The following is a 14,378-nucleotide window of genomic DNA, read 5'->3' as shown; positions in this document are numbered from 1 at the left end:
TAATTTCTTCCAGATAGAAAGCCTTCTCCATTTTTGCATTGCTCCTCATTCTACAGGATGCCACATTCAATACATGCACTCTGAAAGCTAGCTGCAGTCATACCACAACATTTTTCTTTAAAAGTTATTTAAAATCTGCTATTAGTTCAAGGTTGGTAATAATGGCTTATTATCCTTACATAAACATCCTCAGTTACTTCATTCCTTATTCAGTGAGACACCAAGGAAGCTACCAGAGCAGTGAAAATTACTGTCATGCACAGCATAAAGTGATCTATGGTGCACAAAGGACACAAAACCCCTCTGCAGCTCTTCTGGCATCACCTCTGGAGCAAGCCAGCAGATGGAAAGTGTGGAGGTCTCCTCCTTGCTGAGCCAGCTGCTGCACCACCACTGCAAGTCCTCTAATCAGATTTTGTTCCTACTCTTTCCAGGACGGCTGAGTCGTGTCAGCAAGCGTTCAGAAAATGCTAACATGGAGCATTCTGCTGTCAATTTGGTGCTCTCAATTTAACAGCCTTTCTGTAACCCATGTAGCTTCTTCCAGAATGCAGGAAAAAAAAAAAAGACCTTAAAAGTAACCACTTAACCACTAACCTTGAAAATAAGCTTGTTATGTTTTAAAACCACATAAGAACCTGTGAAGCTGGGAACAGGCATACAAGCTCTTAATTATTTGGGTCTTGCATACCTTTGAAGATGGACATGAGTCAGTATCTTCTTGAACAACATATAAATGTAGGTGTTCTTTACACATGTCCTGGTTTAAAAGACATATATCTGCCAGGAAAGGGGGAAACCTTCCTGGAATAGAAAGATGACCTTCACTATCCAAAATACAATAACTCTTCCAGGCAAAAATATGGGAAAACGAATCCCAGCTCTTTACTAGTGTATATATATATATAAGAAGGAAGGACGGAAGGAAGGACGGAAGGAAGGACGGAAGGAAGTGGCGGAAGTGGCGGAAGTGGCAGAAGTGGCGGAAGTGGCGGAAGGAAGGAAGGAAGGAAGGAAGGAAGGAAGGAAGGAAGGAAGGAAGGAAGGAAGGAAGGAAGGAAGGAAGGCCTGTTTTTATGAAATTGTACATTCCATACTCTTTTAGAGAATTATAAATGGCAATGCCCTAATAATCCCCCACCTTACTTTTTTCTTAGGAATAGTTACCTAGTCTCTGTCATTCTATTTTTCAGTTAACTAGTTAAGAGGAGTACCATTTGTCCTTTTTATATTGCTTAATCTGGAAAAATTAAGAAAGGGAAAAAATATTTCCAGTGTATATGGTGAGAAAATTAGTGTGAGAAACTGTCATTTTATGTTTATGCTTTTTTCTTCAGAGGTATGTTCCTTCCCTCCTGACACAGGACGTTATTGATGTTACATGTGATTCACAACCTCTGAAAGGTGCTGCAGGGTTTAAATGTTCTTATCAATATATGGTTTTATCTCTAATCCTTGGAGTTTTACTACCTCCAGAATAATATTTTAACAAGCAAACGCGCATGTTATCATCTAAATCAGAGCAATATCAATGAACAAAAGGATATGCCACTTCTGCCGGGAGGAAGAGCTAAAAACATTTCAGTAAAGTAAAATACTTCATTTTGTTCAAACCAGAAAAAGCCTTACAATAAAAACAGATTTCATTGAAGAAAAAAAAATGTTCCTGGCACACATCTTTCAATACAGAGAGCCTGTGGGTTACTTTCCCCTGCATTTGCTATACTGTTCAGACTGTATGTGCTGGAGCACAGACTTTTCAGCTACCACCTCTATTTGGATGTAATATGCAGCAGTGAGAATTCTCATGCCATTCTCACTTCCCCCTCCTGCCCTGGAACACGTTTCTTACTCTCAAAGTATCATTAATAGCAAGGATGGTTGATAATCTTCTGTCAAGCAGCCTCTGGGAATTAGGTGGTACTGGTAAGGAGGGGGAGATGCAAAGAACTGTTTGTCCTCCACACTCACTTTGATCTAGGCTGATTCCCCTTAGGAAATGAAGGCTGCTGGACCATCTAATTGGAAAGTCTCTCCAAATATAAAATAGTATAATGCAGTTTGATATACTAGTAATGACTGGCAGCAAGTGAAATTAAGTTCTACCCAACTGGCAGTTTGTGCTTGCCCCTGAGCAGCTCAATACAGAAGAACACTTCTGGCTGCTTTGACAACATCTGCCCCATGAGATAGGATTCAAGAGGTCTTGCACCAATTGAAAATGCTTGGCTCTATAACTCAGGGCCCATTCCCTGCAGGAAGTAAGGAAAAACAGTCCCAAAGAACAGGCAAGACGTGTTAAACAACACTTCATGAAACCAAAGTCTTTTGACTAGATTGTCTTGTTCACATTTACAAGCTGAAGTCTACTGAAAGTAAACAGCAAAACCAAATAATACTGGAAATTAACCTATATTCATTGCAAAACACAGAAGTAGCTTAATCTGTTTGTCATGAAAGTTGCATGGAAAAACTCCTCATCCATTCCCAGTAAAGGAATGGGTGAGTTTGATCAATGTATTCATTTTCCTTGAATCATTTTTAAAAGTGCTGTAAAACCCTCACCAAGTCAATGCAGTTGGTTAACTATGTCTATACAGACTTTAGGAGATAAAATGATTCCAACATCAATCTCTTTTTCTACTTTCTTGCTGCAAAACACAGCAATAAATTGCAGACAGTTCACTGCAAGGCTAAGACGTAATGCTGTAAAACCTTCAATAAAGCTTCAGCACCAAATTTAGCTCCTGTGGTAGCCTGCATCACAAGGTCCTCCTGCAATGGCAGGAGATGGCTTAGCTGAACAGTAGCAGCAAATCAATTAAAAGTTGCAGTAAATAGCACAGTCCTTTGAAAGCTTTCACAGTACAAACATGATAATGCTCAGAGTTAAATTTAGAAATGAGATATAAATAAATTACAACTGCATTTAAAATGCTTCAAGCTTTGCTTAATGAAAAAACTTTAACTGTCTAGAAAGTTCCAGCACACTGCAATTGAAACCCTTTTTTGTGTAGATGCATGTAATACCAAGACCAGAAGAGCCTCAAAACTGGCTAGAGGCTTTGTGTACAGGATATAGTCAACCTAAATACACACATATCCTTCCTAGGTGGTTTTTCTGTGACAGGAAATTAGATTGTAGGCTTACCCATTTTAGACTAGCAGCTTCTCTTCAGATCCTATACCAACTACCAAGGATATCTCCAAGGCCACCATGTTGAACTTTATGTCACTTTAAAAGGATTTAAATGTGGAAGCTAATTTGTTATAATTGAGATCTCATAGCTGGGCTTCTAAAAGCCCCTTTCATCTAATGTCTACGTGTTAAAATTACACTCTGGCATTAACAACCAGAAAATTAAAAGTAGAAAAATTGGTAGAAAAGCAATTTTGTGGTGGGATCGTAAGCCATTACCTTTTTTATTTATTTTACAACAAACAGAGCTGATACATTTTTGAAGATTTTTCTGACCAAAACTTTATTCAACAGTGACACACTGTTGTAAGGGCATAAGCTTTCTTATCCTAGGAAAATATGTTAGACATGCTCAACTCATGCCACTGTTCCCCTGCTACCCATACACGTCCTCTTACTCAAAATGGTAGGAATTGTGCCTGTTGTTATCTTTTTTGTTTCTCAGACTCAAATTTGGCACCATTTCTGTAGCAACAGATTGCAGGTTTCCTCTTCCCCTGTGAGCTTTGTCCCACCGGTTTCCCAAGCACCTAAAAGGCTCCCACAAAGATCCCAAATCACCCCCCCCTTCAAGGCCAGCAAAGGCCTCAAAATGAACCACAGGGAGAAGAAAAGGACATCAGCACAAACAGCACTCGTGAGCCCCCAAATGCCAAAATATTTTACAGCCAACAAAATTGTGTCTGTCTTTGCATAAAGGCATTCCACAAACAGAAAAGGGATGAACAGGTTGCAGTCTGCTTTGAATTTCATGTCTTGTAGAAACAGATACCAAAGCCTTATAAAATAGTAATTGAGCAAAAGCTATTAAATGCTTCAGCTGAGAACATGAGCAGCCCTGTATCCAGTGTACAATTTAGTATAAAGGACACCCAAATTACATCAAACCCTATGTATTCCATGCAGTCATATAATTTCTATACATAATGATTAAATTCATCATGTTAATATGTTGTAATTCTCATTTTATCTAAATTGTATTATGAAAGCCACACTTCTGTGCCTCAATTCAAAATTATACAAGTAAATTTTTCTTTTTTTGCATTTCATTCTGGAAATAAATTGATATTCTACAATTAGGTGGCTTAATGCAACAGACATTTTCACATCTCTCAAGACTCCTATAGTTTAAAGAGATTAGAGTTCTACAGATAAACCTCTCACAGGCAGTCACAATTACTAGCTTATCATGTTTTAGGACCCACAAATTCATACCTACCACAAACACACTTTGAAACAAAAGCAATGCCTTCCTCTTTCCTTTACAACATCTAAACTGATGCTTCAAAACAATTTTGCTCTGTCCAAAAAGAAATCAAATAAATAAGTAGAAATGTGTAGATCTTTCACTCATATCAGGACTGAATTAGTGAATTTGATGAATTGTTTGTAGCAGGACCTTTCACCCCCTGACACAGCAAAATCTTATCTCCCCACCACACATGGCTAAAATCAGACCAGAATGGTTTGTGATGTGATGAATTATGTCGGCTGAGAATCTCTTTAGCCAATAATACACATTTTTACTTGAACAGTGAGAAAAGAAAACCTAAAATTAGTGATTACAGACACAACCATTTTTACAACTGCAGAAGACCACTATGATTTTCATGAAATCAGAAATCTTTAATATGCTGTGAGTGTGTAGTGAGCTCTCCCAATAAGAAAGATGTTCACATTGGGTTACTTCCTCAGGGGTTGAGTAAAAAAAAAAAGAGTTTGTCTGCACATCGCCATCATCCATTGGTGACATTGACTCCTAATCTACACTATTTCTTTGCTAGCTGTAATATAAGGTAAGTCCATAATTCTGCACTGTAACTTTATCTACGAGTAGTGTTTATTTTTGTTTTATTCCTGTGTAGTAAGTAAGTCTGTTTAAGACTCATGTCTCTTTTCCTTAGTCTATTCAATAAATAATGAATGTTGTAATAGGCCTGATCAGTCATTATTAAGAATTTGTAAGTAAGAGTGGTTTTGGAGTGCTGGCCACCTCAATAAAGCTTCTTTCTACTGCCAGAGGCCTGGGCAGAGGCAAGGATTTGTCCAAGCTCCCCCTCTCCATTCAAAAGAATTGTCACAATTTAGATATAAGTGCAGAAAATGTCTTTAGTGAACAGTAAGAGGACTTGTGGAGTTTCCAGCTTCCCACTTCTTGTTCTGAAACTCCAGAGTCAGCAGAAAATTTCATGCTAAAACTCTTGTTTGATTTTTATAGACAAAGGAGGAGACAGGACAAATGCTATTAGACAAGGTTACTCTTCTTTTCATCCACACTTCCTAAAAATTCCCTGAAAAATTATATTTTCCATATTATCCTAAAAAGTCAAGATCCCAACTCCTTTTGTAGGCATGTCAATCCAGACAAGCATACTATTTGAAGTCTTAAACATATGCCTGTTATCATCATCCCCCATCTCTAAAACATGATGTCTATTTTGGTACACTAACAGTTTTAGGACTGCAAGAAATGTGGGATGACTTTGTGATAATATGTCATGTTTACAACTCCACATATTTTGAGTCATTTACCTAAGGGTCACACAGTTCACTTATCAAGAGTTTACTCCCAAAATATCCAGGGGACTTCAAATCTTGACAGCCTCTATTTTTCCCACAACAGAAAATTTTATGAACATCTGCGTTGAAGACAAATATTGGATCATGTATCTATAGACATGCAACTGGCAATTCCTCCTCTCCTTTGTTTTCTTTGATCATCACCACAGCCCATCCAGCATTCATTTGATCTTCTTGAAAATGGTACCTCAGAAAAAAGGCTCCTAGAATCCACCTATACATTCTGGAGTAACCATATGTCTGCTCTTTTGCTTCTGGTTTTCCCCTTGTCAGCTGCTCAGTGTAGCAGTATTTTACTACCTGTTGCTACTCTCAGCAATGCTCAGAACCCATAAGCACCAATTCTGCAGGAAGTAAAGCTACTTTAGGCACCTTATCCCATCTGTATTCTACAACCAGCCAAAATTTCAGAATTATTTGATGGCCTAGAGGTGGAATTTCTAATTATGATCTCCTTCATTAGCCCAATTGAGATTTGGAGATTAGGTGTTGCAAAATTCAGCTTTTGTAGGGAAACTTGACTGCATCTGTCACACACCAACTGCATGGCACAGCAGCACAGCACGTGCACAACTGTTCAGACTTGTCAAAGGTGTGTGCCTTGCTCCCCCAAGAAAGATTTGAGCTGGAATCCAGTGCTCTTCCTCAGTCAAAGATTTCCTGAACTCCTGGGATTTGCTGTCAAAGATAACAAGTCACAGGCAACTGAAAACAAGAAAAAAAGGGGAAGTACACATTTGCTTTTAGAAAAAAATAGCATCAGGAGACTTAAATATTGGTTCCAACAAGTAACAATTTATTACTAATTGCACATTAGTAATAAGTACCACAGTACAGGTATTGAACCACATAAAGAATGGGCGTTCAGAGCACTTATTTTCTGACTGTCTTCTGATGGAGATCAATGCAATACACACACACTGCAGAAGTTTGATTGCATCCTTCATTTTGAGAGGTAAATGGTCAGGAGCAAATAATTTCTTCATTGACTGCATCTTATCTTCACTTTTTCATTTATTACAAAACGAGGTTAGTTGCTTGTTCCAGCCCCAGAGAAAATTATGCTGCCAAAAAGATACAAAAACTGTCTATAAACAGCCTAAATCTTAGACTTCTTGGGCATTCTGCTCAAGTCAAAAGAAACAAGCAAAATACACTAAACTGCATTATCTGCTGCTTGGCATGTACAGCGATGAAATATTATCACTTCAGAACCCAATTTCTCGGGTCAGCTTTATCTAACTCTCCTATTATTTGCTTATACACTGGGTTCTATGTGCAGTGCTTGAGAATGAGAATGACTACTTTAAAATTATTTAATGTAGAAGCATTATTAACAGTATCTGGAGGAAGTTAGTTTTGCTTTAAAAGACCAGTTAAGTGTGCATTAGACTCTTTGGGGAATTTTGTTCTTAACCCAGCAAAGCATCTTAAGAGGTTTAAGTCTCTCATATGCTTAAAAACAAATGTTTGCAAAGATGTTTTGCCTGGCTGGAGCTTGTAATAGCTCCACATATGCTTATAATTAATAATCTGTGGATATTTTTCATTACTGAATTTTTGTAAAAGCTGCAGGAGGTTTTTTAGACTTGTCATAGTCAGTCATCAAAAAGTAAGGCAGCCCTTGCTAGTGACATTTAAGACTGTTTGGGTCTGGTAACAGCAAGTGTATAATGTTGGTTCAGCAGAATGACATAGAAGTCCTGGTGTTGACCAGAATATCCAGCTACAGAAGGAGAGCCTCCTGGGTAAGGAGCCTGGTGCAGAATTAAAACTTCCAGGGCATACACTTACTTGGCTGGTGGTCACTGGAGGGATTTATTCCATAACATTTTCTCCAAGTTTAACTCAAAGTGCTGCTTACAGCTGTCCTAAAACAGAAGCCCAGACAGAATCACAGGAATTGTTACACTTGGAAAATATGTCTGAGATCATGAAGTACAACCATTAAACCAGCACTACCAAGTGCACTCCTAAACCATAGTTTTAGTGACCCTAAGGGCCATATCCACACATTTTTTTGAAGGCTTAGAGGGCCAATGATTTAAAAACTTCCCTACAGGACAAGTAGCACAGGGCCCTGTTTCTCTCAATGAGGGGGAGATATCTGGGACAGACAAAGATTGTATCATTCCACCTATCCAAAACAAATTTTTACTTTTCTCATTTCTTAAATATTTCAATTAAATAAGTATTAAGCTGACTGCTTTTTCTTCGAAAGCAAGACTAATGTGTCTCAAACCACCATGCTCAGAGAAGAAGAAAACCACAATGCAAGCAAATGTACATTCTGCGGGTGGAACTGGAACTGAAACACCTGAAGGAACACCTGCCCTCTACTTAAGCTGAGGCAGGATCCAGAGAGATGGGAAGCAAAGGATCTGGGCACAACTTTAGAAATTAGGAACATGCCCAGGCGTCCCCAGAATTCCTAAATACCACTCGCTGGCATCTGGGCCACCACAACTTTGCTGCAGGAGGGAGCTGAACCTGGTAAAACCAGTGACATTGTGCCTGTCACTGCCACAGTATTTCTTCCAGACACACAGAAGTCACCCATTTGCAGTCCTGAGGAGCCTCCACCTTCTGAATCCCTGCAAGACCTCAAGAAAAACCTTGAAGTGGTGTGGGACCCATCATGTGAAAACTGAAAAGGCAAGACCGTGATGCTGTGATCATATTAAAACCAGAGGGGGAAGGTGTCCCCATGGCCAGGACAGGGGCATCCACTCTGCTGGAGGCTTTTGTGTATGCTGTGTTTCTTCCACTATATCACAGAATTTTTTACTAAAATTTAGGAGACAAAATGGAAAGAAGTCTTATTTCATGCCTCCAAAGAGGAGCTCCTATAAGCTCACATCCTTACATAAGACTGTACAAAACCACATTTCCTCCAAAATTATCACATTTGACAAATTATATTGTTCCATTATCTGCAGGGCAACCTTAGTGAAGTCAGTGTAAATCAGGCTTTCCACTCTTGGGTTTACCTGTAACACTCTACTCCCAGCTCAGGAACTCTGATCCTCTACAAATACCACAGAGGAAAACACACCAGTTCCAACAATTCAACATATCCCAAGAACATATTTTGTTGGCCTATAACTTTGATTTCCAGATATTACTTATAACAACTTACAATGATAGGAAATAATGAACATGTCTACATTCACCTTACACATCTAAGCAAAAATAGTGTTTTTCTGGCCACAATATGCAGGGGATGTCCAAATGCAGTAAAAGGAGGTAGTGTCATTCTATACCTCACTCCCCAAAGTTCACTGAAAACCAGAGAAAACTGCTGAGGTGATGATTTCCCCCTGGGGAATACAGGCATCTGTCAGGTCTGTGGAGCTTGCTTATCACAAACACAAAAAAAAAAGCCATTCCATTTGTAGAGCCAAGACAGAAGTGCCAGGGTGGGATGGTGGGCATGTTCCAGAGCAGTATGTTAATTTTCAAGTGTTCTATCTTATGTAAACACTCACAAATCCAAGACAAGAATCATAATAAACATTCTCTGAATGAAAAACTCAACCATTAAAAACTTTGGATACGTGGGGAAAATCAATTTGATACACAAAGAACTTAAGTTATGTAGTCACACAAACACCTCCAAGGATTTGTTTAACCTTTCAGTTCTCATAGACCTTTTAGCAGAGGTCTAATGTCAACCAGGTAAAGCTGTTCAGCTCTCTAAAAGAAAAGGCATCACAAAAATCAGTCAGTTCTGATCTCTCTCTTATTGACATGGAGAGAAAGAAACGCTTATAATAATAGGACCTCCTTTTATGCAGAGATAGTGGAAGTTTTCAAAGGATAAATAATTCATAGTTTCCAACTCTGAGAATAAATTTGTTCTTTTCCTGCTTTACTTACCTTTAAGAAAGCAGGGAAAAGGAGGCCTCTCTTTGCTTCTAAGCATATAAACATGCACACTGTTTCCTTCTCCCAGTGCAACAAAACCATGAGATCAATAGACAAGCACTGAAAACCTTTTCCCACCAGGCAGAGACTCTGCCATCTAGATAGTTTCTCAAAAGATAGAGCCTCACTAGCAACAAACCACAAAGAAACAGCCAGTGCACAGCTAGGGACCAGGCTCAGAATAATCTCACATGGGGACAACTCCACAGCAAGGCAGCAAATTATTTAAGCTTGATCACATCGGTGACTGGTGAACGATGGTTCTGACTCCATTCTTTTAAGTTTTATCTAAACCCTCCGAGGACACGGGAATGTTGTTGTACTTATTGTGCAGTTTCAGCAAACAAAGAGGGAAAAAAGCAACCCTACACCAGAATGAATTTAAAAATCTGCAGCATATTCTATCTGGTAAGCTGGGCTGGAATTATACAGGCCTAAAGAAGCCAAAAAACCTCAATACAGCAATCAGGTTTTTCAAAGTAATCAGTAACACCAGCAGGTTAAGCTTTTGTGCCCAAATCTCGGGGGGGCTATTCTCATGCCTGGAAGTTTCTCAGTTCTCAGCCCAAATGTATTTGGCAAAGGATCCAAAAATCAGCTTGGAGATGATTCTCCTGGCTCCTGTTTGTAGTGCAGTGGGAATCACCCTGTATTAGGTTTATTCATAATCAAAAAGAGTAGATGCAAACACCTAAAAGCTATCATCTAGTCAGTTCAAGGCCAAATCCATCTCAGAAAAGTGTTTTGGAAGGAGGCAATCCCTGGGGATAGTCTGTATCAGGAGCACCAGAACAAGTATTTCCATCCTAATATTAGGATTACTCCCTCATAGACATTTGATAATCTTTCTCCGGTCCCAGTTTACACCTAGCAAAGAATGGAGCTCTCAGTACTTATTTTTAAGAGCTCCCCAAGCTTTCTGCAGAAGCATCACTGCCAGCAGCCACAGGACACCTAACATAGACACCGTGCTGTGGATGACAGAGTACTGTTTTCCAATGACAATTTTAAACAGTGTATCCCTCTCCAGGAGGCTCAAAGTACATTAAAATGAATTATTTGCTGACCAAAGAGAGAATAACACCATTTCAAACTTACAGATACCTAAAGTTGGGGAGAGTGGAGGATAGAATCACTATGTAAGTGCTAAGTCAGTAATTTATACCTCAGCACTGCGGATTAATTATTTTCAGCAATACTGACAAGAAAAGCCATGAAAAAGAATTCACTACCAGCCTTTTTTTTTTTTAATTACTACTATTGTCAGCCCTACTAATCCAGTTAAGAGTCTACTAAAATGATTAAAGAAAAGCCAGATAAGGTTTCACAAATACACCTATGGCTCAATTTTACACTTGAAGCCAAACTCCATTGAATTGTGTGCTGATAACCATGACACTGCAGTATCTACAAACAAGTTGTTATGAAAGAGGAAAAATACACAAAAAACTATACAAAAACAATATCAAACTGTTTATTGCAAATATTTTGCGTGGCAGCTGCTATCATCTTGGTGAGAGGTGGTGAAATTTGAAGAAGGAGGAGGAGAGATCATTTACAGTGACAACACTTACTGCTGTGGACATCATTTTTTCTATAACTTCTGGGAGCAGAGTCAGAACCATTATTGAAATGGTATCAAAAATGCATTTAATGTTTCTCTACAAAGCAAGTGCAGTTTCCATAATACAGAGGGTTTGCAAGTTTTCAGGACTCATTTTCACCATTGTTGTGTGAAGGAGGAAGAAGAGGTCTCTCTGCTGGTTTTGCTCCCACCAGAGCAGCAAAGGTGAGGGAAGAACTCAGCAAGTGAGCATTTTAGCTCAGCCCAGCATAAATATCATTGATCTGGTAACATGTGGGATGCTGAAGTTTATGGCATTCTGCACCACACACTTCAACGACCCCTGTGTGTAGTAAATAAACACAAATTACCATGTTCCTTCTTTGATCTTCTCTTCATGCACTGATCCAGAGAAAACCTCACTATCACATGTAAGGCAAACTTATCTAAGAGAAAACATTTGGCCTATTTCAATGTCAGACATAAAGAAGTACTTAAAAATCTGCTGCAAACCATGCCAGGAGAACAAGAACTGGTACAAACAATACTACTCCAGCACAGATTTTTCTGCCTCAGCATGGTCATATCACAAGGAGAAAAGAGGCTGCCAGGGACAGAAAGAAGCTGAGTACCCAGTGCTTGAGTGTTCCAAGGAGCAGGGGAAAGGAGGAGTGTGGGCTTTGGTCCTGTAAACCAGCAATGCAGTTGGCAAAAATCTCATCTTTGCCAAGTCTGCAGTGCTGGGAGTAGAATGCAACGAGCACACTGACTGTGTTAAAATTAGTTCAGGCCATTCTAACCCTACAATATCCATCAGAATGTAAGGGTACTCCCTGGCTAAACAACAGTGGGTCTTCAGTGCCCCACTGATACAGACAGCCTTAGCCCACATATATATATATATATATATATATATATATATATATATATATATATATATATATATATATATATACACACACGCACACACATTATATATATATACATTTTATATATATATACATACATATACCTGATATGTGTGTGTGTATATATATATACACATCTACTACATATAGATAGATATAGATATAGATATAGATATAGATATAGATATATACTTCTTATCTAGTAGATGTTTTAAACCAATTTTGCACATGCATTTGATTAAAATCCAAAGGGATTGCTTCATAAAGAAGTTCAATCCTGTTTGCTTTCCTACCAGAAACAAAAAAGCATAATTACCTGAGTGCAGACTGCCCAGTGTGGTGCAGACCCTGCAGCCTTGGGCTTCCTTAGCAACCTTCCCACGGTTCTAACATAAGTACTAAAATACAAGGGCACAGGGGAACAAGTGAACTCTTGGGCTGAAACCAGAAATTTCTCCTTAAAACTCAGCCAAATGACCAAATGAGCCACACTGCTGCACACAGTGCTTTCAAGCACATTTTTCTCCAGGCCAAGCCTTCTCTTCCCACTTTTGCTGGTGTAGCCCTGTTAGTCAGGGATATATATATATATACACATATGCTTTTATATATATATATATATATATATAAAGATATATATATATACACTTCAGCAAGAAGGTCAGTGTCAAGGAAGCTGTCAGCTACAAGCTACAGGACGGACCTCATCAAAGTTCATTCACTTTGGAGAAGGGTGTAAAACAGGAGGACAGTAACACAGTTATACCATACCCTCACCATGTCAAAATGTGCCAGTATACAATGAACACTGTTACAGGTCTGACCTGAACAGAGAAGTGGAGCAATTAGTAAGAAATTCGTTTCACCAGATGACTGGAAAGACCTTTCACTTCTCAAAGCAAGCACACTTTTTAGGTCACTGATGCTCAGCTAATTAGAGCCATTTCCTGCTCTTCCAGAATTATCCATATTAAAAGAAAGTGGTTAGAAAAAGAAGATTTCGTGCATGTATTAGTTTCAGTCTCTCAGTGTAAATTCATCCCACATTTAAATGGCCCTCTAAAAACCTGGGAAAGTGTGGAATACTGGTAATAAATCTGCAGAGGTCTGTCCTAGATACTCTATATGTGCTAACTCACTGTTTGCACACAGGGGCTTTGGCAGCTCCTGGTGAATTTCCCAAGACTGTATGTCCAAGAGCTCAGATAAGATCCCAGACAAATGGCCACTGTCATCATTTGTGCCATGAGTGTGACACATCCTGCATTCACTGCAGGATCAGGCTGCACCAAAAACCTCCACTTCCTATAGGCTGAAATTTTCAACTTCCTCCACAAGGGCAATGTGTGGTGCATTTGGCCCACTGACACAGTGACTTCTTTGCACGTGAACCCAAGGTTTTGCCCACAACTTCTCAAAGGAAAATACAAACACTTTCTGCATAACATATGGGTCTCAGCCCCTTGCCCTCTCCTAACTCCAAGCCCTCTCCAGCTCAGGTCACACTGTGGACATAGCCATGGTCACTGATGGACATAGCCATGTATTTACCATCCCTGAAAAGATGCTCTCATAGCATAAAAGAATGGTTTGGGTTGGAAAGCACCTTAAACATCTAGTTCCAAGGCCCTTCCATGGGTAAGGACAATTTCCACTAGACAAGGTTGCTAAAAGCCTTGTTTTCCTGTATTTACATCTTGGTGTCATGGGATATCTTCAGTTCCAACAGAAGAAAAGTCTTCATCCTTCTTTCTATCAAAAAGGTAAGACATCCTGGGTATATCAGATTCCATAGCCTCAGTCTAAAATTTTATAATGCCCTTGCCCTTGTGTTTTGCTCAGGCTTTTCCCAGCAGTTCTTCTCTTTTTCTATTACCCACTGATGACTCTCTCCAGATTGACACTCTACTACTTTTTGAGGTCTTCCAGTTTCTCTCCTGAACAGCTTTTGCCTCAGCCTCCAGCACAACTGTCAGAGCAAACTGGCTCCAACAGCACTGGATATCTGGGTTCCAGCACTCTTTTCTTCTCAGATCCATCATCACAGAGCAATCCTTTCAAGTTATTATTTCAAGTCTGAAGAAGAAGGTTCTATTCAGGTCAGTTCCACCAATTTTGGTTTAGTGTTTTTCTCTGTAAAGGGACTCAGGGTGCAGAAGTCAATGGTGGTGAAACTGTAAACTGTGTGTCAACTTCTCTT

The 14,378-nt window shown here is 39.2% G+C and overlaps 2 long non-coding RNA genes across 3 annotated transcripts in view; both read right to left on the bottom strand.

Moving 5' to 3' along the window:
* Positions 1-12,668, bottom strand: part of LOC141729203 (uncharacterized) — a 60,715-nt gene extending 48,047 nt beyond the window's left edge. The window contains exon 1 of one of the 2 annotated variants that reach the window (XR_012580564.1): positions 12,495-12,668. This is a non-coding gene — a long non-coding RNA (uncharacterized LOC141729203). The remainder of the gene's footprint in view (positions 1-12,494) is intronic. The other variant, XR_012580563.1, reaches the window with a different exon arrangement.
* On the bottom strand, positions 6,571-9,895 carry LOC141729204 (uncharacterized). The gene is made up of 3 exons (XR_012580565.1): positions 9,659-9,895; positions 7,574-7,650; positions 6,571-6,843 (listed from the first exon to the last, which is right to left on the bottom strand). It is a non-coding gene; the product is annotated as an uncharacterized LOC141729204 (long non-coding RNA).
* Positions 12,669-14,378: the final 1,710 nt, after the last annotated feature.

The sequence above is a fragment of the Zonotrichia albicollis genome, chromosome 5 (genome assembly GCF_047830755.1).
Source record: "Zonotrichia albicollis isolate bZonAlb1 chromosome 5, bZonAlb1.hap1, whole genome shotgun sequence".
Taxonomy (NCBI): Eukaryota; Metazoa; Chordata; class Aves; order Passeriformes; family Passerellidae; genus Zonotrichia; species Zonotrichia albicollis.
This window is presented reverse-complemented; position numbering and strand designations above follow the sequence as displayed.